This window comes from Lasioglossum baleicum, unplaced genomic scaffold (assembly GCF_051020765.1).
Source record: "Lasioglossum baleicum unplaced genomic scaffold, iyLasBale1 scaffold0024, whole genome shotgun sequence".
In the NCBI taxonomy this organism is placed as follows: Eukaryota; Metazoa; Arthropoda; class Insecta; order Hymenoptera; family Halictidae; genus Lasioglossum; species Lasioglossum baleicum.
In genome coordinates this window covers 313,816-337,891 of record NW_027469084.1, presented here as the reverse complement: position 1 = coordinate 337,891, position 24,076 = coordinate 313,816, and positions in this window count along the sequence as shown.

Genomic DNA, 24,076 nt, shown 5'->3' with positions numbered 1-24,076 from the left:
TCATCTTTATCTTTTATTCCCCTTTATTTTGCCCCCCTTCTTATGTTTGTCGTGGTTTGTCCATTGTATTTATTTACTTATTATTATTTGTTTATTTATTGACTTTTATTTGATCTATTTTATCTATACACGTTTTCATTTATAGACTTTATCTTTTATTTTATCATATTTTTAAGTTTTATGCGGGTCGACCAGGGGGGTGGGACGGGGGGAGGGGACAGACGCTAGCCGGAACTCGCCTCTGTCCCCTCCTTGTCGCGTGCGGAAGAAAATACAATGCAGCGTGTACGAGTGTTTGCACATGTATAAAAATCGGATGCCGCGGTAACAAAAATTCTAAATTATACAGCACAAGTTGCAGCAATGCATGCGCATAAATTAAATTACCTGCATACCGCCGTTTCCTCAAACTGTGTGTTCATATCTGGCACTGGGAGGATCGCAGTGCCACCACTGCGAGGAGGCCCAGGACTCTGCGCGCCATACGCTGGAAGAATGTCCAGCATGGTCGGCGCCGCGCGGGGACCTAAGGGGCGTTATTGGGATGTACCTCTCGTTGCCGGTCGCGGTCGACCACATGATCGGCAGCGAGAGGTCAAGAGCAGCGTTTGCCTCCTTCTGCGAGATTATGATAACGCAGAAGGAGGCAGCGGAGAGGGAGAGGGAAGCCGACCACTCTCCGCCAGGAGGCTAGCATCGGCGGGGCAACCCCGACGAGGCCGACCGCCCCCCGGTAAGGGGCCGCAGACGTAATGGCGGCGGTGGGAATACTTAGTACTTCCACCGCCGCCAAGGGGGGCTGGCCGTTAAGGCGCCCCCGAGGTGGGCAGGTCGCGGGGGGCGAGGTGGAGCAATAATCCCCTCCCCCCCTCTACAAAGATGCGACCTTCCGGTCGACCCCCGTCCTTTTATTTTATAATATTTCATTTTATTCTATATATATTTTATATTCTATATTATAAATTTCATCTTTATCTTTTATTCCCCTTTATTTTGCCCCCCTTCTTATGTTTGTCGTGGTTTGTCCATTGTATTTACTTACTTATTATTATTTGTTTATTTATTGACTTTTATTTGATCTATTTTATCTATACACGTTTTCATTTATAGATTTTATCTTTTATTTTATCATATTTTTAAGTTTTATGTGGGTCGACCAGGGGGGTGGGACGGGGGGAGGGGACAGACGCTAGCCGGAACTCGCCTCTGTCCCCTCCTTGTCGCGTGCGGAGGAAAATACAATGCAGCGTGTACGAGTATTTGCACATGTATAAAAATCGGATGCCGCGGTAACAAAAATTCTAAATTATACAGCACAAGTTGCAGCAATGCATGCGCATAAGTTAAATTACCTGCATACCGCCGTTTCGTCAAACTGTGTGTTCATAACTGGCACTGGGAGGATCGCAGTGCCACCACTGCGAGGAGGCCCAGGAGTCTGCGCGCCATACGCTGAAAGAATGTCCAGCGTGGTCGGCGCCGCACAGAGACATAAGGGGCGTTATTGGGATGGACCTCTCGTTGCCGGTCGTGGTCGACCACATGATCGGCAGCGAGAGGTCAAGAGCAGCGTTTGCCTCCTTCTGCGAGATTGTGATAACGCAGAAGGAGGCAGCGGAGAGGGAGAGGGAAGCCGACCACTCTCCGCCAGGAGGCTAGCATCGGCGGGGCAACTCCGACGAGGCCGACGGCCCCCCAGTAAGGGGCCGCAGACGTAATGGCGGCGGTGGGAATACTTAGTACTTCCACCGCCGCCAAGGGGGGCTGGCCGTTAAGGCGCCCCCGAGGTGGGCAGGTCGCGGGGGGCGAGGTGGAGCAATAATCCCCTCCCCCCCTCTACAAAGATGCGACCTGCCGGTCGACCCCCGTCCTTTCATTTTATAATATTTCATTTTATTCTATATATATTTTATATTCTATATTATAAATTTCATCTTTATCTTTTATTCCCCTTTATTTTGCCCCCCTTCTTATGTTTGTCGTGGTTTGTCCATTGTATTTATTTACTTATTATTATTTGTTTATTTATTGACTTTTATTTGATCTATTTTATCTATACACGTTTTCATTTATAGATTTTATCTTTTATTTTATCATATTTTTAAGTTTTATGCGGCTCGAAAAGGGGGGTGGGACGGGGGGAGGGGACAGACGCTAGCCGGAACTCGCCTCTGTCCCCTCCTTGTCGCGTGCGGAAGAAAATACAATGCAGCGTGTACGAGTATTTGCACATGTATAAAAATCGGATGCCGCGGTAACAAAAATTCTAAATTATACAGCACAAGTTGCAGCAATGCATGCGCATAAGTTAAATTACCTGCATACCGCCGTTTCCTCAAACTGTGTGTTCATAACTGGCACTGGGAGGATCGCAGTGCCACCACTGCGAGGAGGCCCAGGACTCTGCGCGCCATACGCTGGAAGAATGTCCAGCATGGTCGGCGCCGCGCGTGGACCTAAGGGGCGTTATTGGGATGTACCTCTCGTTGCCGGTCGCGGTCGACCACATGATCGGCAGCGAGAGGTCAAGAGCAGCGTTTGCCTCCTTCTGCGAGATTATGATAACGCAGAAGGAGGCAGCGGAGAGGGAGAGGGAAGCCGACCCTCTCTCCGCCAGGAGGCTAGCATCGGCGGGGCAACCCCGACGAGGCCGACGGCCCCCCGGTAAGGGGCCGCAGACGTAATGGCGGCGGTGGGAATACTTAGTACTTCCACCGCCGCCAAGGGGGGCTGGCCGTTAAGGCGCCCCCGAGGTTGGCAGGTCGCGGGGGCGAGGTGGATCGATAATCCCCTCCCCCCCTCTACAAAGATGCGACCTGCCGGTCGACCCCCCTCCTTTTATTTTATAATATTTCATTTTAATCTATATATATTTTATATTCTATATTATAAATTTCATCTTTATCTTTCATTCCCCTTTATTTTGCCCCCCTTCTTATGTTTGTTGTGGTTTGTCCATTGTATTTATTTACTTAATATTATTTGTTTATTTATTGACTTTTATTTGATCTATTTTATCTATACACGTTTTCATTTATAGATTTTATCTTTTATTTTATCATATTTTTAAGTTTTATGCGGGTCGACCAGGGGGGTGGGACGGGGGGAGGGGACAGACGCTAGCCGGAACTCGCCTCTGTCCCCTCCTTGTCGCGTGCGGAAGAAAATACAATGCAGCGTGTACGAGTGTTTGCACATGTATAAAAATCGGATGCCGCGGTAACAAAAATTCTAAATTATACAGCACAAGTTGCAGCAATGCATGCGCATAAGTTAAATTACCTGCATACCGCCGTTTCCTCAAACTGTGTGTTCATAACTGGCACTGGGAGGATCGCAGTGCCACCACTGCGAGGAGGCCCAGGACTCTGCGCGCCATACGCTGGAAGAATGTCCAGCATGGTCGGAGCCGCGCGGGGACCTAAGGGGCGTTATTGGGATGTACCTCTCGTTGCCGGTCGCGGTCGACCACATGATCGGCAGCGAGAGGTCAAGAGCAGCGTTTGCCTCCTTCTGCGAGATTATGATAACGCAGAAGGAGGCAGCGGAGAGGGAGAGGGAAGCCTACCACTCTCCGCCAGGAGGCTAGCATCGGCGGGGCAACCCCGACGAAGCCGACGGCCCCCCGGTAAGGGGCCGCAGACGTAATGGCGGCCGTGGGAATACTTAGTACTTCCACCGCCGCCAAGGGGGGCTGGCCGTTAAGGCGCCCCCGAGGTTGGCAGGTCGCGGGGGCGAGGTGGTGCAATAATCCCCCCCCTCTACAAAGATGCGACCTGCCGGTCGACCCCCCTCCTTTTATTTTATAATATTTCATTTTATTCTATATATATTTTATATTCTATGTTATAAATTTCATCTTTATCTTTTATTCCCCTTTATTTTGCCCCCCCTTCTTATGTTTGTTGTGGTTTGTCCATTGTATTTATTTACTTATTATTATTTGTTTATTTATTGACTTTTATTTGATCTATTTTATCTATACACGTTTTCATTTATAGATTTTATCTTTTATTTTATCATATTTTTAAGTTTTATGCGGGTCGACCAGGGGTGTGGGACGGGGGGAGGGGACAGACGCTAGCCGGAACTCGCCTCTGTCCCCTCCTTGTCGCGTGCGGAGGAAAATACAATGCAGCGTGTACGAGTATTTGCACATGTATAAAAATCGGGTGCCGCGGTAACAAAAATTCTAAATTATACAGCACAAGTTGCAGCAATGCATGCGCATAAGTTAAATTACCTGCATACCGCCGTTTCGTCAAACTGTGTGTTCATAACTGGCACTGGGAGGATCGCAGTGCCACCACTGCGAGGAGGCCCAGGAGTCTGCGCGCCATACGCTGGAAGAATGTCCAGCGTGGTCGGCGCCGCACAGAGACATAAGGGGCGTTATTGGGATGTACCTCTCGTTGCCGGTCGTGGTCGACCACATGATCGGCAGCGAGAGGTCAAGAGCAGCGTTTGCCTCCTTCTGCGAGATTGTGATAACGCAGAACGAGGCAGCGGAGAGGGAGAGGGAAGCCGACCCCCTCTCCGCCAGGAGGCCAGCATCGGCGGGGCAACCCCGACGAGGCCGACGGCCCCCCGGTAAGGGGCCGCAGACGTAATGGCGGCGGTGGGAATACTTAGTACTTCCACCGCCGCCAAGGGGGGCTGGCCGTTAAGGCGCCCCCGAGGTTGGCAGGTCGCGGGGGCGAGGTGGATCAATAATCCCCTCCCCCCTCTACAAAGATGCGACCTGCCGGTCGACCCCCGTCCTTTTATTTTATAATATTTCATTTTAATCTATATATATTTTATATTCTATATTATAAATTTCATCTTTATCTTTTATTCCCCTTTATTTTGCCCCCCTTCTTATGTTTGTTGTGGTTTGTCCATTGTATTTATTTACTTATTATTATTTGTTTATTTATTGACTTTTATTTGATCTATTTTATCTATACACGTTTTCATTTATAGATTTTATCTTTTATTTTATCATATTTTTAAGTTTTATGCGGGTCGACCAGGGGGGTGGGACGGGGGGAGGGGACACAATCTAGCCGGAACTCGCCTCTGTCCCCTCCTTGTCGCGTGCGGAAGAAAATACAATGCAGCCTGTACGAGTGTTTGCACATGTATAAAAATCGGATGCCGCGGTAACAAAAATTCTAAATTATGCAGCACAAGTTGCAGCAATGCATGCGCATAAGTTAAATTACCTGCATACCGCCGTTTCCTCAAACTGTGTGTAAATAACTGGCACTCGGAGGATCGCAGTGCCACCACTGCGAGGAGGCCCAGGACTCTGCGCGCCAGACGCTGGAAGAATGTCCAGCATGGTCGGCGCCGCGCGGGGACCTAAGGGGCGTTATTGGGATGTACCTCTCGTTGCCGGTCGCGGTCGGCCACATGATCGGCAGCGAGAGGTCAAGAGCAGCGTTTGCCTCCTTCTGCGAGATTATGATAACGCAGAAGGAGGCAGCGGAGAGGGAGAGGGAAGCCTACCACTCTCCGCCAGGAGGCTAGCATCGGCGGGGCAACCCCGACGAAGCCGACGGCCCCCCGGTAAGGGGCCGCAGACGTAATGGCGGCGGTGGGAATACTTAGTACTTCCACCGCCGCCAAGGGGGGCTGGCCGTTAAGGCGCCCCCGAGGTGGGCAGGTCGCGGGGGGCGAGGTGGAGCAATAATCCCCTCCCCCCCTCTACAAAGATGCGACCTGCCGGTCGACCCCCGTCCTTTTATTTTATAATATTTCATTTTATTCTATATATATTTTATATTCTATATTATAAATTTCATCTTTATCTTTTATTCCCCTTTATTTTGCCCCCCTTCTTATGTTTGTCGTGGTTTGTCCATTGTATTTATTTACTTATTATTATTTGTTTATTTATTGACTTTTATTTGATCTATTTTATCTATACACGTTTTCATTTATAGACTTTATCTTTTATTTTATCATATTTTTAAGTTTTATACGGGTCGACCAGGGGGGTGGGACGGGGGGAGGGGACAGACGCTAGCCGGAACTCGCCTCTGTCCCCTCCTTGTCGCGTGCGGAAGAAAATACAATGCAGCGTGTACGAGTGTTTGCACATGTATAAAAATCGGATGCCGCGGTAACAAAAATTCTAAATTATACAGCACAAGTTGCAGCAATGCATGCGCATAAGTTAAATTACCTGCATACCGCCGTTTCCTCAAACTGTGTGTTCATATCTGGCACTGGGAGGATCGCAGTGCCACCACTGCGAGGAGGCCCAGGACTCTGCGCGCCATACGCTGGAAGAATGTCCAGCATGGTCGGCGCCGCGCGGGGACCTAAGGGGCGTTATTGGGATGTACCTCTCGTTGCCGGTCGCGGTCGACCACATGATCGGCAGCGAGAGGTCAAGAGCAGCGTTTGCCTCCTTCTGCGAGATTATGATAACGCAGAAGGAGGCAGCGGAGAGGGAGAGGGAAGCCGACCACTCTCCGCCAGGAGGCTAGCATCGGCGGGGCAACCCCGACGAGGCCGACGGCCCCCCGGTAAGGGGCCGCAGACGTAATGGCGGCGGTGGGAATACTTAGTACTTCCACCGCCGCCAAGGGGGGCTGGCCGTTAAGGCGCCCCCGAGGTGGGCAGGTCGCGGGGGGCGAGGTGGAGCAATAATCCCCTCCCCCCCTCTACAAAGATGCGACCTTCCGGTCGACCCCCGTCCTTTTATTTTATAATATTTCATTTTATTCTATATATATTTTATATTCTATATTATAAATTTCATCTTTATCTTTTATTCCCCTTTATTTTGCCCCCCTTCTTATGTTTGTTGTGGTTTGTCCATTGTATTTATTTACTTATTATTATTTGTTTATTTATTGACTTTTATTTGATCTATTCTATGTATACACGTTTTCATTTATAGATTTTATCTTTTATTTTATCATATTTTTAAGTTTTATGCGGTTCGACCAGGGGGGTGGGACGGGGGGAGGGGACACACGCTAGCCGGAACTCGCCTCTGTCCCCTCCTTGTCGCGTGCGGAGGAAAATACAATGCAGCGTGTACGAGTATTTGCACATGTATAAAAATCGGATGCCGCGGTAACAAAAATTCTAAATTATACAGCACAAGTTGCAGCAATGCATGCGCATAAGTTAAATTACCTGCATACCGCCGTTTCGTCAAACTGTGTGTTCATAACTGGCACTGGGAGGATCGCAGTGCCACCACTGCGAGGAGGCCCAGGAGTCTGCGCGCCATACGCTGAAAGAATGTCCAGCGTGGTCGGCGCCGCACAGAGACATAAGGGGCGTTATTGGGATGTACCTCTCGTTGCCGGTCGTGGTCGACCACATGATCGGCAGCGAGAGGTCAAGAGCAGCGTTTGCCTCCTTCTGCGAGATTGTGATAACGCAGAAGGAGGCAGCGGAGAGGGAGAGGGAAGCCGACCACTCTCCGCCAGGAGGCTAGCATCGGCGGGGCAACTCCGACGAGGCCGACGGCCCCCCGGTAAGGGGCCGCAGACGTAATGGCGGCGGTGGGAATACTTAGTACTTCCACCGCCGCCAAGGGGGGCTGGCCGTTAAGGCGCCCCCGAGGTGGGCAGGTCGCGGGGGGCGAGGTGGAGCAATAATCCCCTCCCCCCTCTACAAAGATGCGACCTGCCGGTCGACCCCCGTCCTTTTATTTTATAATATTTCATTTTATTCTATATATATTTTATATTCTATATTATAAATTTCATCTTTATCTTTTATTCCCCTTTATTTTGCCCCCCTTCTTATGTTTGTCGTGGTTTGTCCATTGTATTTATTTACTTATTATTATTTGTTTATTTATTGACTTTTATTTGATCTATTTTATCTATACACGTTTTCATTTATAGATTTTATCTTTTATTTTATCATATTTTTAAGTTTTATGCGGGTCGACCAGGGAGTTGGGACGGGGGGAGGGGACAGACGCTAGCCGGAACTCGCCTCTGTCCCCTCCTTGTCGCGTGCGGAAGAAAATACAATGCAGCCTGTACGAGTATTTGCACATGTATAAAAATCGGATGCCGCGGTAACAAAAATTCTAAATTATACAGCACAAGTTGCAGCAATGCATGCGCATAAGTTTAATTACTTGCATACCGCCGTTTCCTCAAACTGTGTGTTCATAACTGGCACTGGGAGGATCGCAGTGCCACCACTGCGAGGAGGCCCAGGACTCTGCGCGCCATACGCTGGAAGAATGTCCAGCATGGTCGGCGCCGCGCGGGGACCTAAGGGGCGTTATTGGGATGTACCTCTCGTTGCCGGTCGCGGTCGACCACATGATCGGCAGCGAGAGGTCAAGAGCAGCGTTTGCCTCCTTCTGCGAGATTATGATAACGCAGAAGGAGGCAGCGGAGAGGGAGAGGGAAGCCGACCACTCTCCGCCAGGAGGCTAGCATCGGCGGGGCAACCCCGACGAGGCCGACGGCCCCCCGGTAAGGGGCCGCAGACGTAATGGCGGCGGTGGGAATACTTAGTACTTCCACCGCCGCCAAGGGGGGCTGGCCGTTAAGGCGCCCCCGAGGTGGGCAGGTCGCGGGGGGCGAGGTGGAGCAATAATCCCCTCCCCCCTCTACAAAGATGCGACCTGCCGGTCGACCCCCGTCCTTTTATTTTATAATATTTCATTTTATTCTATATATATTTTATATTCTATATTATAAATTTCATCTTTATCTTTTATTCCCCTTTATTTTGCCCCCCTTCTTATGTTTGTCGTGGTTTGTCCATTGTATTTATTTACTTATTATTATTTGTTTATTTATTGACTTTTATTTGATCTATTTTATCTATACACGTTTTCATTTATAGATTTTATCTTTTATTTTATCATATTTTTAAGTTTTATGCGGGTCGACCAGGGAGTTGGGACGGGGGGAGGGGACAGACGCTAGCCGGAACTCGCCTCTGTCCCCTCCTTGTCGCGTGCGGAAGAAAATACAATGCAGCCTGTACGAGTATTTGCACATGTATAAAAATCGGATGCCGCGGTAACAAAAATTCTAAATTATACAGCACAAGTTGCAGCAATGCATGCGCATAAGTTTAATTACTTGCATACCGCCGTTTCCTCAAACTGTGTGTTCATAACTGGCACTGGGAGGATCGCAGTGCCACCACTGCGAGGAGGCCCAGGACTCTGCGCGCCATACGCTGGAAGAATGTCCAGCGTGGTCGGCGCCTCGCGGGGACCTAAGGGGCGTTATTGGGATGTACCTCTCGTTGCCGGTCGCGGTCGACCACATGATCGGCAGCGAGAGGTCAAGAGCAGCGTTTGCCTCCTTCTGCGAGATTATGATAACGCAGAAGGAGGCAGCGGAGAGGGAGAGGGAAGCCGACCACTCTCCGCCAGGAGGCTAGCATCGGCGGGGCAACCCCGACGAGGCCGACGGCCCCCCGGTAAGGGGCCGCAGACGTAATGGCGGCGGTGGGAATACTTAGTACTTCCACCGCCGCCAAGGGGGGCTGGCCGTTAAGGCGCCCCCGAGGTGGGCAGGTCGCGGGGGGCGAGGTGGAGCAATAATCCCCTCCCCCCCTCTACAAAGATGCGACCTTCCGGTCGACCCCCGTCCTTTTATTTTATAATATTTCATTTTATTCTATATATATTTTATATTCTATATTATAAATTTCATCTTTATCTTTTATTCCCCTTTATTTTGCCCCCCTTCTTATGTTTGTTGTGGTTTGTCCATTGTATTTATTTACTTATTATTATTTGTTTATTTATTGACTTTTATTTGATCTATTCTATGTATACACGTTTTCATTTATAGATTTTATCTTTTATTTTATCATATTTTTAAGTTTTATGCGGTTCGACCAGGGGGGTGGGACGGGGGGAGGGGACACACGCTAGCCGGAACTCGCCTCTGTCCCCTCCTTGTCGCGTGCGGAGGAAAATACAATGCAGCGTGTACGAGTATTTGCACATGTATAAAAATCGGATGCCGCGGTAACAAAAATTCTAAATTATACAGCACAAGTTGCAGCAATGCATGCGCATAAGTTAAATTACCTGCATACCGCCGTTTCCTCAAACTGTGTGTTCATATCTGGCACTGGGAGGATCGCAGTGCCACCACTGCGAGGAGGCCCAGGACTCTGCGCGCCATACGCTGGAAGAATGTCCAGCATGGTCGGCGCCGCGCGGGGACCTAAGGGGCGTTATTGGGATGTACCTCTCGTTGCCGGTCGCGGTCGACCACATGATCGGCAGCGAGAGGTCAAGAGCAGCGTTTGCCTCCTTCTGCGAGATTATGATAACGCAGAAGGAGGCAGCGGAGAGGGAGAGGGAAGCCGACCACTCTCCGCCAGGAGGCTAGCATCGGCGGGGCAACCCCGACGAGGCCGACGGCCCCCCGGTAAGGGGCCGCAGACGTAATGGCGGCGGTGGGAATACTTAGTACTTCCACCGCCGCCAAGGGGGGCTGGCCGTTAAGGCGCCCCCGAGGTGGGCAGGTCGCGGGGGGCGAGGTGGAGCAATAATCCCCTCCCCCCTCTACAAAGATGCGACCTGCCGGTCGACCCCCGTCCTTTTATTTTATAATATTTCATTTTATTCTATATATATTTTATATTCTATATTATAAATTTCATCTTTATCTTTTATTCCCCTTTATTTTGCCCCCCTTCTTATGTTTGTCGTGGTTTGTCCATTGTATTTATTTACTTATTATTATTTGTTTATTTATTGACTTTTATTTGATCTATTTTATCTATACACGTTTTCATTTATAGATTTTATCTTTTATTTTATCATATTTTTAAGTTTTATGCGGGTCGACCAGGGAGTTGGGACGGGGGGAGGGGACAGACGCTAGCCGGAACTCGCCTCTGTCCCCTCCTTGTCGCGTGCGGAAGAAAATACAATGCAGCCTGTACGAGTATTTGCACATGTATAAAAATCGGATGCCGCGGTAACAAAAATTCTAAATTATACAGCACAAGTTGCAGCAATGCATGCGCATAAGTTTAATTACTTGCATACCGCCGTTTCCTCAAACTGTGTGTTCATAACTGGCACTGGGAGGATCGCAGTGCCACCACTGCGAGGAGGCCCAGGACTCTGCGCGCCATACGCTGGAAGAATGTCCAGCGTGGTCGGCGCCGCGCAGAGACCTAAGGGGCGTTATTGGGATGTACCTCTCGTTTGCGGTCGCGGTCGACCACATAATCGGCAGCGAGAGGTCAAGAGCAGCGTTTGCCTCCTTCTGCGAGATTATGATAACGCAGAAGGAGGCAGCGGGGAGGGAGAGGGAAGCCGACCACTCTCCGCCAGGAGGCTAGCATCGGCGGGGCAACCCCGACGAGGCCGACGGCCCCCCGGTAAGGGGCCGCAGACGTAATGGCGGCGGTGGGAATACTTAGTACTTCCACCGCCGCCAAGGGGGGCTGGCCGTTAAGGCGCCCCCGAGGTGGGCAGGTCGCGGGGGGCGAGGTGGAGCAATAATCCCCTCCCCCCCTCTACAAAGATGCGACCTTCCGGTCGACCCCCGTCCTTTTATTTTATAATATTTCATTTTATTCTATATATATTTTATATTCTATATTATAAATTTCATCTTTATCTTTTATTCCCCTTTATTTTGCCCCCCTTCTTATGTTTGTCGTGGTTTGTCCATTGTATTTATTTACTTATTATTATTTGTTTATTTATTGACTTTTATTTGATCTATTTTATCTATACACGTTTTCATTTATAGATTTTATCTTTTATTTTATCATATTTTTAAGTTTTATGCGGGTCGACCAGGGAGTTGGGACGGGGGGAGGGGACAGACGCTAGCCGGAACTCGCCTCTGTCCCCTCCTTGTCGCGTGCGGAAGAAAATACAATGCAGCCTGTACGAGTATTTGCACATGTATAAAAATCGGATGCCGCGGTAACAAAAATTCTAAATTATACAGCACAAGTTGCAGCAATGCATGCGCATAAGTTTAATTACTTGCATACCGCCGTTTCCTCAAACTGTGTGTTCATAACTGGCACTGGGAGGATCGCAGTGCCACCACTGCGAGGAGGCCCAGGACTCTGCGCGCCATACGCTGGAAGAATGTCCAGCATGGTCGGCGCCGCGCGGGGACCTAAGGGGCGTTATTGGGATGTACCTCTCGTTGCCGGTCGCGGTCGACCACATGATCGGCAGCGAGAGGTCAAGAGCAGCGTTTGCCTCCTTCTGCGAGATTATGATAACGCAGAAGGAGGCAGCGGAGAGGGAGAGGGAAGCCGACCACTCTCCGCCAGGAGGCTAGCATCGGCGGGGCAACCCCGACGAGGCCGACGGCCCCCCGGTAAGGGGCCGCAGACGTAATGGCGGCGGTGGGAATACTTAGTACTTCCACCGCCGCCAAGGGGGGCTGGCCGTTAAGGCGCCCCCGAGGTGGGCAGGTCGCGGGGGGCGAGGTGGAGCAATAATCCCCTCCCCCCTCTACAAAGATGCGACCTGCCGGTCGACCCCCGTCCTTTTATTTTATAATATTTCATTTTATTCTATATATATTTTATATTCTATATTATAAATTTCATCTTTATCTTTTATTCCCCTTTATTTTGCCCCCCTTCTTATGTTTGTCGTGGTTTGTCCATTGTATTTATTTACTTATTATTATTTGTTTATTTATTGACTTTTATTTGATCTATTTTATCTATACACGTTTTCATTTATAGATTTTATCTTTTATTTTATCATATTTTTAAGTTTTATGCGGGTCGACCAGGGAGTTGGGACGGGGGGAGGGGACAGACGCTAGCCGGAACTCGCCTCTGTCCCCTCCTTGTCGCGTGCGGAAGAAAATACAATGCAGCCTGTACGAGTATTTGCACATGTATAAAAATCGGATGCCGCGGTAACAAAAATTCTAAATTATACAGCACAAGTTGCAGCAATGCATGCGCATAAGTTTAATTACTTGCATACCGCCGTTTCCTCAAACTGTGTGTTCATAACTGGCACTGGGAGGATCGCAGTGCCACCACTGCGAGGAGGCCCAGGACTCTGCGCGCCATACGCTGGAAGAATGTCCAGCGTGGTCGGCGCCGCGCGGGGACCTAAGGGGCGTTATTGGGATGTACCTCTCGTTGCCGGTCGCGGTCGACCACATGATCGGCAGCGAGAGGTCAAGAGCAGCGTTTGCCTCCTTCTGCGAGATTATGATAACGCAGAAGGAGGCAGCGGAGAGGGAGAGGGAAGCCGACCACTCTCCGCCAGGAGGCTAGCATCGGCGGGGCAACCCCGACGAGGCCGACGGCCCCCCGGTAAGGGGCCGCAGACGTAATGGCGGCGGTGGGAATACTTAGTACTTCCACCGCCGCCAAGGGGGGCTGGCCGTTAAGGCGCCCCCGAGGTGGGCAGGTCGCGGGGGGCGAGGTGGAGCAATAATCCCCTCCCCCCCTCTACAAAGATGCGACCTTCCGGTCGACCCCCGTCCTTTTATTTTATAATATTTCATTTTATTCTATATATATTTTATATTCTATATTATAAATTTCATCTTTATCTTTTATTCCCCTTTATTTTGCCCCCCTTCTTATGTTTGTTGTGGTTTGTCCATTGTATTTATTTACTTATTATTATTTGTTTATTTATTGACTTTTATTTGATCTATTCTATGTATACACGTTTTCATTTATAGATTTTATCTTTTATTTTATCATATTTTTAAGTTTTATGCGGTTCGACCAGGGGGGTGGGACGGGGGGAGGGGACACACGCTAGCCGGAACTCGCCTCTGTCCCCTCCTTGTCGCGTGCGGAGGAAAATACAATGCAGCGTGTACGAGTATTTGCACATGTATAAAAATCGGATGCCGCGGTAACAAAAATTCTAAATTATACAGCACAAGTTGCAGCAATGCATGCGCATAAGTTAAATTACCTGCATACCGCCGTTTCGTCAAACTGTGTGTTCATAACTGGCACTGGGAGGATCGCAGTGCCACCACTGCGAGGAGGCCCAGGAGTCTGCGCGCCATACGCTGAAAGAATGTCCAGCGTGGTCGGCGCCGCACAGAGACATAAGGGGCGTTATTGGGATGGACCTCTCGTTGCCGGTCGTGGTCGACCACATGATCGGCAGCGAGAGGTCAAGAGCAGCGTTTGCCTCCTTCTGCGAGATTGTGATAACGCAGAAGGAGGCAGCGGAGAGGGAGAGGGAAGCCGACCACTCTCCGCCAGGAGGCTAGCATCGGCGGGGCAACTCCGACGAGGCCGACGGCCCCCCGGTAAGGGGCCGCAGACGTAATGGCGGCGGTGGGAATACTTAGTACTTCCACCGCCGCCAAGGGGGGCTGGCCGTTAAGGCGCCCCCGAGGTGGGCAGGTCGCGGGGGGCGAGGTGGAGCAATAATCCCCTCCCCCCCTCTACAAAGATGCGACCTGCCGGTCGACCCCCGTCCTTTTATTTTATAATATTTCATTTTATTCTATATATATTTTATATTCTATATTATAAATTTCATCTTTATCTTTTATTCCCCTTTATTTTGCCCCCCTTCTTATGTTTGTCGTGGTTTGTCCATTGTATTTATTTACTTATTATTATTTGTTTATTTATTGACTTTTATTTGATCTATTTTATCTATACACGTTTTCATTTATAGACTTTATCTTTTATTTTATCATATTTTTAAGTTTTATGCGGGTCGACCAGGGGGGTGGGACGGGGGGAGGGGACAGACGCTAGCCGGAACTCGCCTCTGTCCCCTCCTTGTCGCGTGCGGAAGAAAATACAATGCAGCGTGTACGAGTGTTTGCACATGTATAAAAATCGGATGCCGCGGTAACAAAAATTCTAAATTATACAGCACAAGTTGCAGCAATGCATGCGCATAAGTTAAATTACCTGCATACCGCCGTTTCCTCAAACTGTGTGTTCATATCTGGCACTGGGAGGATCGCAGTGCCACCACTGCGAGGAGGCCCAGGACTCTGCGCGCCATACGCTGGAAGAATGTCCAGCATGGTCGGCGCCGCGCGGGGACCTAAGGGGCGTTATTGGGATGTACCTCTCGTTGCCGGTCGCGGTCGACCACATGATCGGCAGCGAGAGGTCAAGAGCAGCGTTTGCCTCCTTCTGCGAGATTATGATAACGCAGAAGGAGGCAGCGGAGAGGGAGAGGGAAGCCGACCACTCTCCGCCAGGAGGCTAGCATCGGCGGGGCAACCCCGACGAGGCCGACGGCCCCCCGGTAAGGGGCCGCAGACGTAATGGCGGCGGTGGGAATACTTAGTACTTCCACCGCCGCCAAGGGGGGCTGGCCGTTAAGGCGCCCCCGAGGTGGGCAGGTCGCGGGGGGCGAGGTGGAGCAATAATCCCCTCCCCCCTCTACAAATATGCGACCTGCCGGTCGACCCCCGTCCTTTTATTTTATAATATTTCATTTTATTCTATATATATTTTATATTCTATATTATAAATTTCATCTTTATCTTTTATTCCCCTTTATTTTGCCCCCCTTCTTATGTTTGTCGTGGTTTGTCCATTGTATTTATTTACTTATTATTATTTGTTTATTTATTGACTTTTATTTGATCTATTTTATCTATACACGTTTTCATTTATAGATTTTATCTTTTATTTTATCATATTTTTAAGTTTTATGCGGGTCGACCAGGGAGTTGGGACGGGGGGAGGGGACAGACGCTAGCCGGAACTCGCCTCTGTCCCCTCCTTGTCGCGTGCGGAAGAAAATACAATGCAGCCTGTACGAGTATTTGCACATGTATAAAAATCGGATGCCGCGGTAACAAAAATTCTAAATTATACAGCACAAGTTGCAGCAATGCATGCGCATAAGTTTAATTACTTGCATACCGCCGTTTCCTCAAACTGTGTGTTCATAACTGGCACTGGGAGGATCGCAGTGCCACCACTGCGAGGAGGCCCAGGACTCTGCGCGCCATACGCTGGAAGAATGTCCAGCGTGGTCGGCGCCGCGCAGAGACCTAAGGGGCGTTATTGGGATGTACCTCTCGTTTGCGGTCGCGGTCGACCACATAATCGGCAGCGAGAGGTCAAGAGCAGCGTTTGCCTCCTTCTGCGAGATTATGATAACGCAGAAGGAGGCAGCGGGGAGGGAGAGGGAAGCCGACCACTCTCCGCCAGGAGGCTAGCATCGGCGGGGCAACCCCGACGAGGCCGACGGCCCCCCGGTAAGGAGCCGCAGACGTAATGGCGGCGGTGGGAATACTTAGTACTTCCACCGCCGCCAAGGGGGGCTGGCCGTTAAGGCGCCCCCGAGGTTGGCTGGTCGCGGGGTTGAGGTGGAGCAATAATCCCCTCCCCCCTCTACAAAGATGCGACCTGCCGGTCGACCCCCGTCCTTTTATTTTATAATATTTCATTTTATTCTATATATATTTTATATTCTATATTATAAATTTCATCTTTATCTTTTATTCCCCTTTATTTTGCCCCCCTTCTTATGTTTGTCGTGGTTTGTCCATTGTATTTATTTACTTATTATTATTTGTTTATTTATTGACTTTTATTTGATCTATTTTATCTATACACGTTTTCATTTATAGACTTTATCTTTTATTTTATCATATTTTTAAGTTTTATGCGGGTCGACCAGGGGGGGGACGGGGGGAGGGGACAGACGCTAGCCGGAACTCGCCTCTGTCCCCTCCTTGTCGCGTGCGGAAGAAAATACAATGCAGCGTTTACGAGTGTTTGCACATGTATAAAAATCGGATGCCGCGGTAACAAAAATTCTAAATTATACAGCACAAGTTGCAGCAATGCATGCGCATAAATTAAATTACCTGCATACCGCCGTTTCCTCAAACTGTGTGTTCATATCTGGCACTGGGAGGATCGCAGTGCCACCACTGCGAGGAGGCCCAGGACTCTGCGCGCCATACGCTGGAAGAATGTCCAGCATGGTCGGCGCCGCGCGGGGACCTAAGGGGCGTTATTGGGATGTACCTCTCGTTGCCGGTCGCGGTCGACCACATGATCGGCAGCGAGAGGTCAAGAGCAGCGTTTGCCTCCTTCTGCGAGATTATGATAACGCAGAAGGAGGCAGCGGAGAGGGAGAGGGAAGCCGACCACTCTCCGCCAGGAGGCTAGCATCGGCGGGGCAACCCCGACGAGGCCGACCGCCCCCCGGTAAGGGGCCGCAGACGTAATGGCGGCGGTGGGAATACTTAGTACTTCCACCGCCGCCAAGGGGGGCTGGCCGTTAAGGCGCCCCCGAGGTGGGCAGGTCGCGGGGGGCGAGGTGGAGCAATAATCCCCTCCCCCCCTCTACAAAGATGCGACCTTCCGGTCGACCCCCGTCCTTTTATTTTATAATATTTCATTTTATTCTATATATATTTTATATTCTATATTATAAATTTCATCTTTATCTTTTATTCCCCTTTATTTTGCCCCCCTTCTTATGTTTGTCGTGGTTTGTCCATTGTATTTACTTACTTATTATTATTTGTTTATTTATTGACTTTTATTTGATCTATTTTATCTATACACGTTTTCATTTATAGATTTTATCTTTTATTTTATCATATTTTTAAGTTTTATGCGGGTCGACCAGGGGGGTGGGACGGGGGGAGGGGACAGACGCTAGCCGGAACTCGCCTCTGTCCCCTCCTTGTCGCGTGCGGAGGAAAATACAATGCAGCGTGTACGAGTATTTGCACATGTATAAAAATCGGATGCCGCGGTAACAAAAATTCTAAATTATACAGCACAAGTTGCAGCAATGCATGCGCATAAGTTAAATTACCTGCATACCGCCGTTTCGTCAAACTGTGTGTTCATAACTGGCACTGGGAGGATCGCAGTGCCACCACTGCGAGGAGGCCCAGGAGTCTGCGCGCCATACGCTGAAAGAATGTCCAGCGTGGTCGGCGCCGCACAGAGACATAAGGGGCGTTATTGGGATGGACCTCTCGTTGCCGGTCGTGGTCGACCACATGATCGGCAGCGAGAGGTCAAGAGCAGCGTTTGCCTCCTTCTGCGAGATTGTGATAACGCAGAAGGAGGCAGCGGAGAGGGAGAGGGAAGCCGACCACTCTCCGCCAGGAGGCTAGCATCGGCGGGGCAACTCCGACGAGGCCGACGGCCCCCCGGTAAGGGGCCGCAGACGTAATGGCGGCGGTGGGAATACTTAGTACTTCCACCGCCGCCAAGGGGGGCTGGCCGTTAAGGCGCCCCCGAGGTGGGCAGGTCGCGGGGGGCGAGGTGGAGCAATAATCCCCTCCCCCCCTCTACAAAGATGCGACCTGCCGGTCGACCCCCGTCCTTTTATTTTATAATATTTCATTTTATTCTATATATATTTTATATTCTATATTATAAATTTCATCTTTATCTTTTATTCCCCTTTATTTTGCCCCCCTTCTTATGTTTGTCGTGGTTTGTCCATTGTATTTATTTACTTATTATTATTTGTTTATTTATTGACTTTTATTTGATCTATTTTATCTATACACGTTTTCATTTATAGATTTTATCTTTTATTTTATCATATTTTTAAGTTTTATGCGGCTCGAAAAGGGGGGTGGGACGGGGGGAGGGGACAGACGCTAGCCGGAACTCGCCTCTGTCCCCTCCTTGTCGCGTGCGGAAGAAAATACAATGCAGCGTGTACGAGTGTTTGCACATGTCTAAAAATCGGATGCCGCGGTAACAAAAATTCTAAATTATACAGCACAAGTTGCAGCAATGCATGCGCATAAGTTAAATTACCTGCATACCGCCGTTTCCTCAAACTGTGTGTTCATAACTGGCACTGGGAGGATCGCAGTGCCACCACTGCGAGGAGGCCCAGGACTCTGCGCGCCATACGCTGGAAGAATGTCCAGCATGGTCGGAGCCGCGCGGGGACCTAAGGGGCGTTATTGGGATGTACCTCTCGTTGCCGGTCGCGGTCGACCACATGATCGGCAGCGAGAGGTCAAGAGCAGCGTTTGCCTCCTTCTGCGAGATTATGATAACGCAGAAGGAGGCAGCGGAGAGGGAGAGGGAAGCCTACCACTCTCCGCCAGGAGGCTAGCATCGGCGGGGCAACCCCGACGAAGCCGACGGCCCCCCGGTAAGGGGCCGCAGACGTAATGGCGGCCGTGGGAATACTTAGTACTTCCACCGCCGCCAAGGGGGGCTGGCCGTTAAGGCGCCCCCGAGGTTGGCAGGTCGCGGGGGCGAGGTGGTGCAATAATCCCCCCCCTCTACAAAGATGCGACCTGCCGGTCGACCCCCCTCCTTTTATTTTATAATATTTCATTTTATTCTATATATATTTTATATTCTATGTTATAAATTTCATCTTTATCTTTTATTCCCCTTTATTTTGCCCCCCCTTCTTATGTTTGTTGTGGTTTGTCCATTGTATTTATTTACTTATTATTATTTGTTTATTTATTGACTTTTATTTGATCTATTTTATCTATACACGTTTTCATTTATAGATTTTATCTTTTATTTTATCATATTTTTAAGTTTTATGCGGGTCGACCAGGGGTGTGGGACGGGGGGAGGGGACAGACGCTAGCCGGAACTCGCCTCTGTCCCCTCCTTGTCGCGTGCGGAGGAAAATACAATGCAGCGTGTACGAGTATTTGCACATGTATAAAAATCGGGTGCCGCGGTAACAAAAATTCTAAATTATACAGCACAAGTTGCAGCAATGCATGCGCATAAGTTAAATTACCTGCATACCGCCGTTTCGTCAAACTGTGTGTTCATAACTGGCACTGGGAGGATCGCAGTGCCACCACTGCGAGGAGGCCCAGGAGTCTGCGCGCCATACGCTGGAAGAATGTCCAGCGTGGTCGGCGCCGCACAGAGACATAAGGGGCGTTATTGGGATGTACCTCTCGTTGCCGGTCGTGGTCGACCACTTGATCGGCAGCGAGAGGTCAAGAGCAGCGTTTGCCTCCTTCTGCGAGATTGTGATAACGCAGAAGGAGGCAGCGGAGAGGGAGAGGGAAGCCGACCCCCTCTCCGCCAGGAGGCCAGCATCGGCGGGGCAACCCCGACGAGGCCGACGGCCCCCCGGTAAGGGGCCGCAGACGTAATGGCGGCGGTGGGAATACTTAGTACTTCCACCGCCGCCAAGGGGGGCTGGCCGTTAAGGCGCCCCCGAGGTTGGCAGGTCGCGGGGGCGAGGTGGATCAATAATCCCCTCCCCCCTCTACAAAGATGCGACCTGCCGGTCGACCCCCGTCCTTTTATTTTATAATATTTCATTTTATTCTATATATATTTTATATTCTATATTATAAATTTCATCTTTATCTTTTATTCCCCTTTATTTTGCCCCCCTTCTTATGTTTGTCGTGGTTTGTCCATTGTATTTATTTACTTATTATTATTTGTTTATTTATTGACTTTTATTTGATCTATTTTATCTATACACGTTTTCATTTATAGACTTTATCTTTTATTTTATCATATTTTTAAGTTTTATACGGGTCGACCAGGGGGGTGGGACGGGGGGAGGGGACAGACGCTAGCCGGAACTCGCCTCTGTCCCCTCCTTGTCGCGTGCGGAAGAAAATACAATGCAGCGTGTACGAGTGTTTGCACATGTATAAAAATCGGATGCCGCGGTAACAAAAATTCTAAATTATACAGCACAAGTTGCAGCAATGCATGCGCATAAGTTAAATTACCTGCATACCGCCGTTTCCTCAAACTGTGTGTTCATATCTGGCACTGGGAGGATCGCAGTGCCACCACTGCGAGGAGGCCCAGGACTCTGCGCGCCATACGCTGGAAGAATGTCCAGCATGGTCGGCGCCGCGCGGGGACCTAAGGGGCGTTATTGGGATGTACCTCTCGTTGCCGGTCGCGGTCGACCACATGATCGGCAGCGAGAGGTCAAGAGCAGCGTTTGCCTCCTTCTGCGAGATTATGATAACGCAGAAGGAGGCAGCGGAGAGGGAGAGGGAAGCCTACCACTCTCCGCCAGGAGGCTAGCATCGGCGGGGCAACCCCGACGAAGCCGACGGCCCCCCGGTAAGGGGCCGCAGACGTAATGGCGGCCGTGGGAATACTTAGTACTTCCACCGCCGCCAAGGGGGGCTGGCCGTTAAGGCGCCCCCGAGGTTGGCAGGTCGCGGGGGCGAGGTGGTGCAATAATCCCCCCCCTCTACAAAGATGCGACCTTCCGGTCGACCCCCGTCCTTTTATTTTATAATATTTCATTTTATTCTATATATATTTTATATTCTATGTTATAAATTTCATCTTTATCTTTTATTCCCCTTTATTTTGCCCCCCCTTCTTATGTTTGTTGTGGTTTGTCCATTGTATTTATTTACTTATTATTATTTGTTTATTTATTGACTTTTATTTGATCTATTTTATCTATACACGTTTTCATTTATAGATTTTATCTTTTATTTTATCATATTTTTAAGTTTTATGCGGGTCGACCAGTGGTGTGGGACGGGGGGAGGGGACAGACGCTAGCCGGAACTCGCCTCTGTCCCCTCCTTGTCGCGTGCGGAGGAAAATACAATGCAGCGTGTACGAGTATTTGCACATGTATAAAAATCGGGTGCCGCGGTAACAAAAATTCTAAATTATACAGCACAAGTTGCAGCAATGCATGCGCATAAGTTAAATTACCTGCATACCGCCGTTTCGTCAAACTGTGTGTTCATAACTGGCACTGGGAGGATCGCAGTGCCACCACTGCGAGGAGGCCCAGGAGTCTGCGCGCCATACGCTGGAAGAATGTCCAGCGTGGTCGGCGCCGCACAGAGACATAAGGGGCGTTATTGGGATGTACCTCTCGTTGCCGGTCGTGGTCGACCACATGATCGGCAGCGAGAGGTCAAGAGCAGCGTTTGCCTCCTTCTGCGAGATTGTGATAACGCAGAAGGAGGCAGCGGAGAGGGAGAGGGAAGCCGACCCCCTCTCCGCCAGGAGGCCAGCATCGGCGGGGCAACCCCGACGAGGCCGACGGCCCCCCGGTAAGGGGCCGCAGACGTAATGGCGGCGGTGGGAATACTTAGTACTTCCACCGCCGCCAAGGGGGGCTGGCCGTTAAGGCGCCCCCGAGGTTGGCAGGTCGCGGGGGCGAGGTGGATCAATAATCCCCTCCCCCCTCTACAAAGATGCGACCTGCCGGTCGACCCCCGTCCTTTTATTTTATAATATTTCATTTTAATCTATATATATTTTATATTCTATATTATAAATTTCATCTTTATCTTTTATTCCCCTTTATTTTGCCCCCCTTCTTATGTTTGTTGTGGTTTGTCCATTGTATTTATTTACTTATTATTATTTGTTTATTTATTGACTTTTATTTGATCTATTTTATCTATACACGTTTTCATTTATAGATTTTATCTTTTATTTTATCATATTTTTAAGTTTTATGCGGGTCGACCAGGGGGGTGGGACGGGGGGAGGGGACACAATCTAGCCGGAACTCGCCTCTGTCCCCTCCTTGTCGCGTGCGGAAGAAAATACAATGCAGCGTGTACGAGTGTTTGCACATGTATAAAAATCGGATGCCGCGGTAACAAAAATTCTAAATTATACAGCACAAGTTGCAGCAATGCATGCGCATAAGTTAAATTACCTGCATACCGCCGTTTCCTCAAACTGTGTGTTCATATCTGGCACTGGGAGGATCGCAGTGCCACCACTGCGAGGAGGCCCAGGACTCTGCGCGCCATACGCTGGAAGAATGTCCAGCATGGTCGGCGCCGCGCGGGGACCTAAGGGGCGTTATTGGGATGTACCTCTCGTTGCCGGTCGCGGTCGACCACATGATCGGCAGCGAGAGGTCAAGAGCAGCGTTTGCCTCCTTCTGCGAGATTATGATAACGCAGAAGGAGGCAGCGGAGAGGGAGAGGGAAGCCGACCACTCTCCGCCAGGAGGCTAGCATCGGCGGGGCAACCCCGACGAGGCCGACGGCCCCCCGGTAAGGGGCCGCAGACGTAATGGCGGCGGTGGGAATACTTAGTACTTCCACCGCCGCCAAGGGGGGCTGGCCGTTAAGGCGCCCCCGAGGTGGGCAGGTCGCGGGGGGCGAGGTGGAGCAATAATCCCCTCCCCCCCTCTACAAAGATGCGACCTTCCGGTCGACCCCCGTCCTTTTATTTTATAATATTTCATTTTATTCTATATATATTTTATATTCTATATTATAAATTTCATCTTTATCTTTTATTCCCCTTTATTTTGCCCCCCTTCTTATGTTTGTTGTGGTTTGTCCATTGTATTTATTTACTTATTATTATTTGTTTATTTATTGACTTTTATTTGATCTATTCTATGTATACACGTTTTCATTTATAGATTTTATCTTTTATTTTATCATATTTTTAAGTTTTATGCGGGTCGACCAGGGGGGTGGGACGGGGGGAGGGGACACACGCTAGCCGGAACTCGCCTCTGTCCCCTCCTTGTCGCGTGCGGAGGAAAATACAATGCAGCGTGTACGAGTATTTGCACATGTATAAAAATCGGGTGCCGCGGTAACAAAAATTCTAAATTATACAGCACAAGTTGCAGCAATGCATGCGCATAAGTTAAATTACCTGCATACCGCCGTTTCGTCAAACTGTGTGTTCATAACTGGCACTGGGAGGATCGCAGTGCCACCACTGCGAGGAGGCCCAGGAGTCTGCGCGCCATACGCTGGAAGAATGTCCAGCGTGGTCGGCGCCGCACAGAGACATAAGGGGCGTTATTGGGAGGGACCTCTCGTTGCCGGTCGTGGTCGACCACATGATCGGCAGCGAGAGGTCAAGAGCAGCGTTTGCCTCCTTCTGCGAGATTGTGATAACGCAGAAGGAGGCAGCGGAGAGGGAGAGGGAAGCCGACCCCCTCTCCGCCAGGAGGCCAGCATCGGCGGGGCAACCCCGACGATGCCGACGGCCCCCCGGTAAGGGGCCGCAGACGTAATGGCGGCGGTGGGAATACTTAGTACTTCCACCGCCGCCAAGGGGGGCTGGCCGTTAAGGCGCCCCCGAGGTTGGCAGGTCGCGGGGGCGAGGTGGATCAATAATCCCCTCCCCCCCTCTACAAAGATGCGACCTGCCGGTCGACCCCCGTCCTTTTATTTTATAATATTTCATTTTAATCTATATA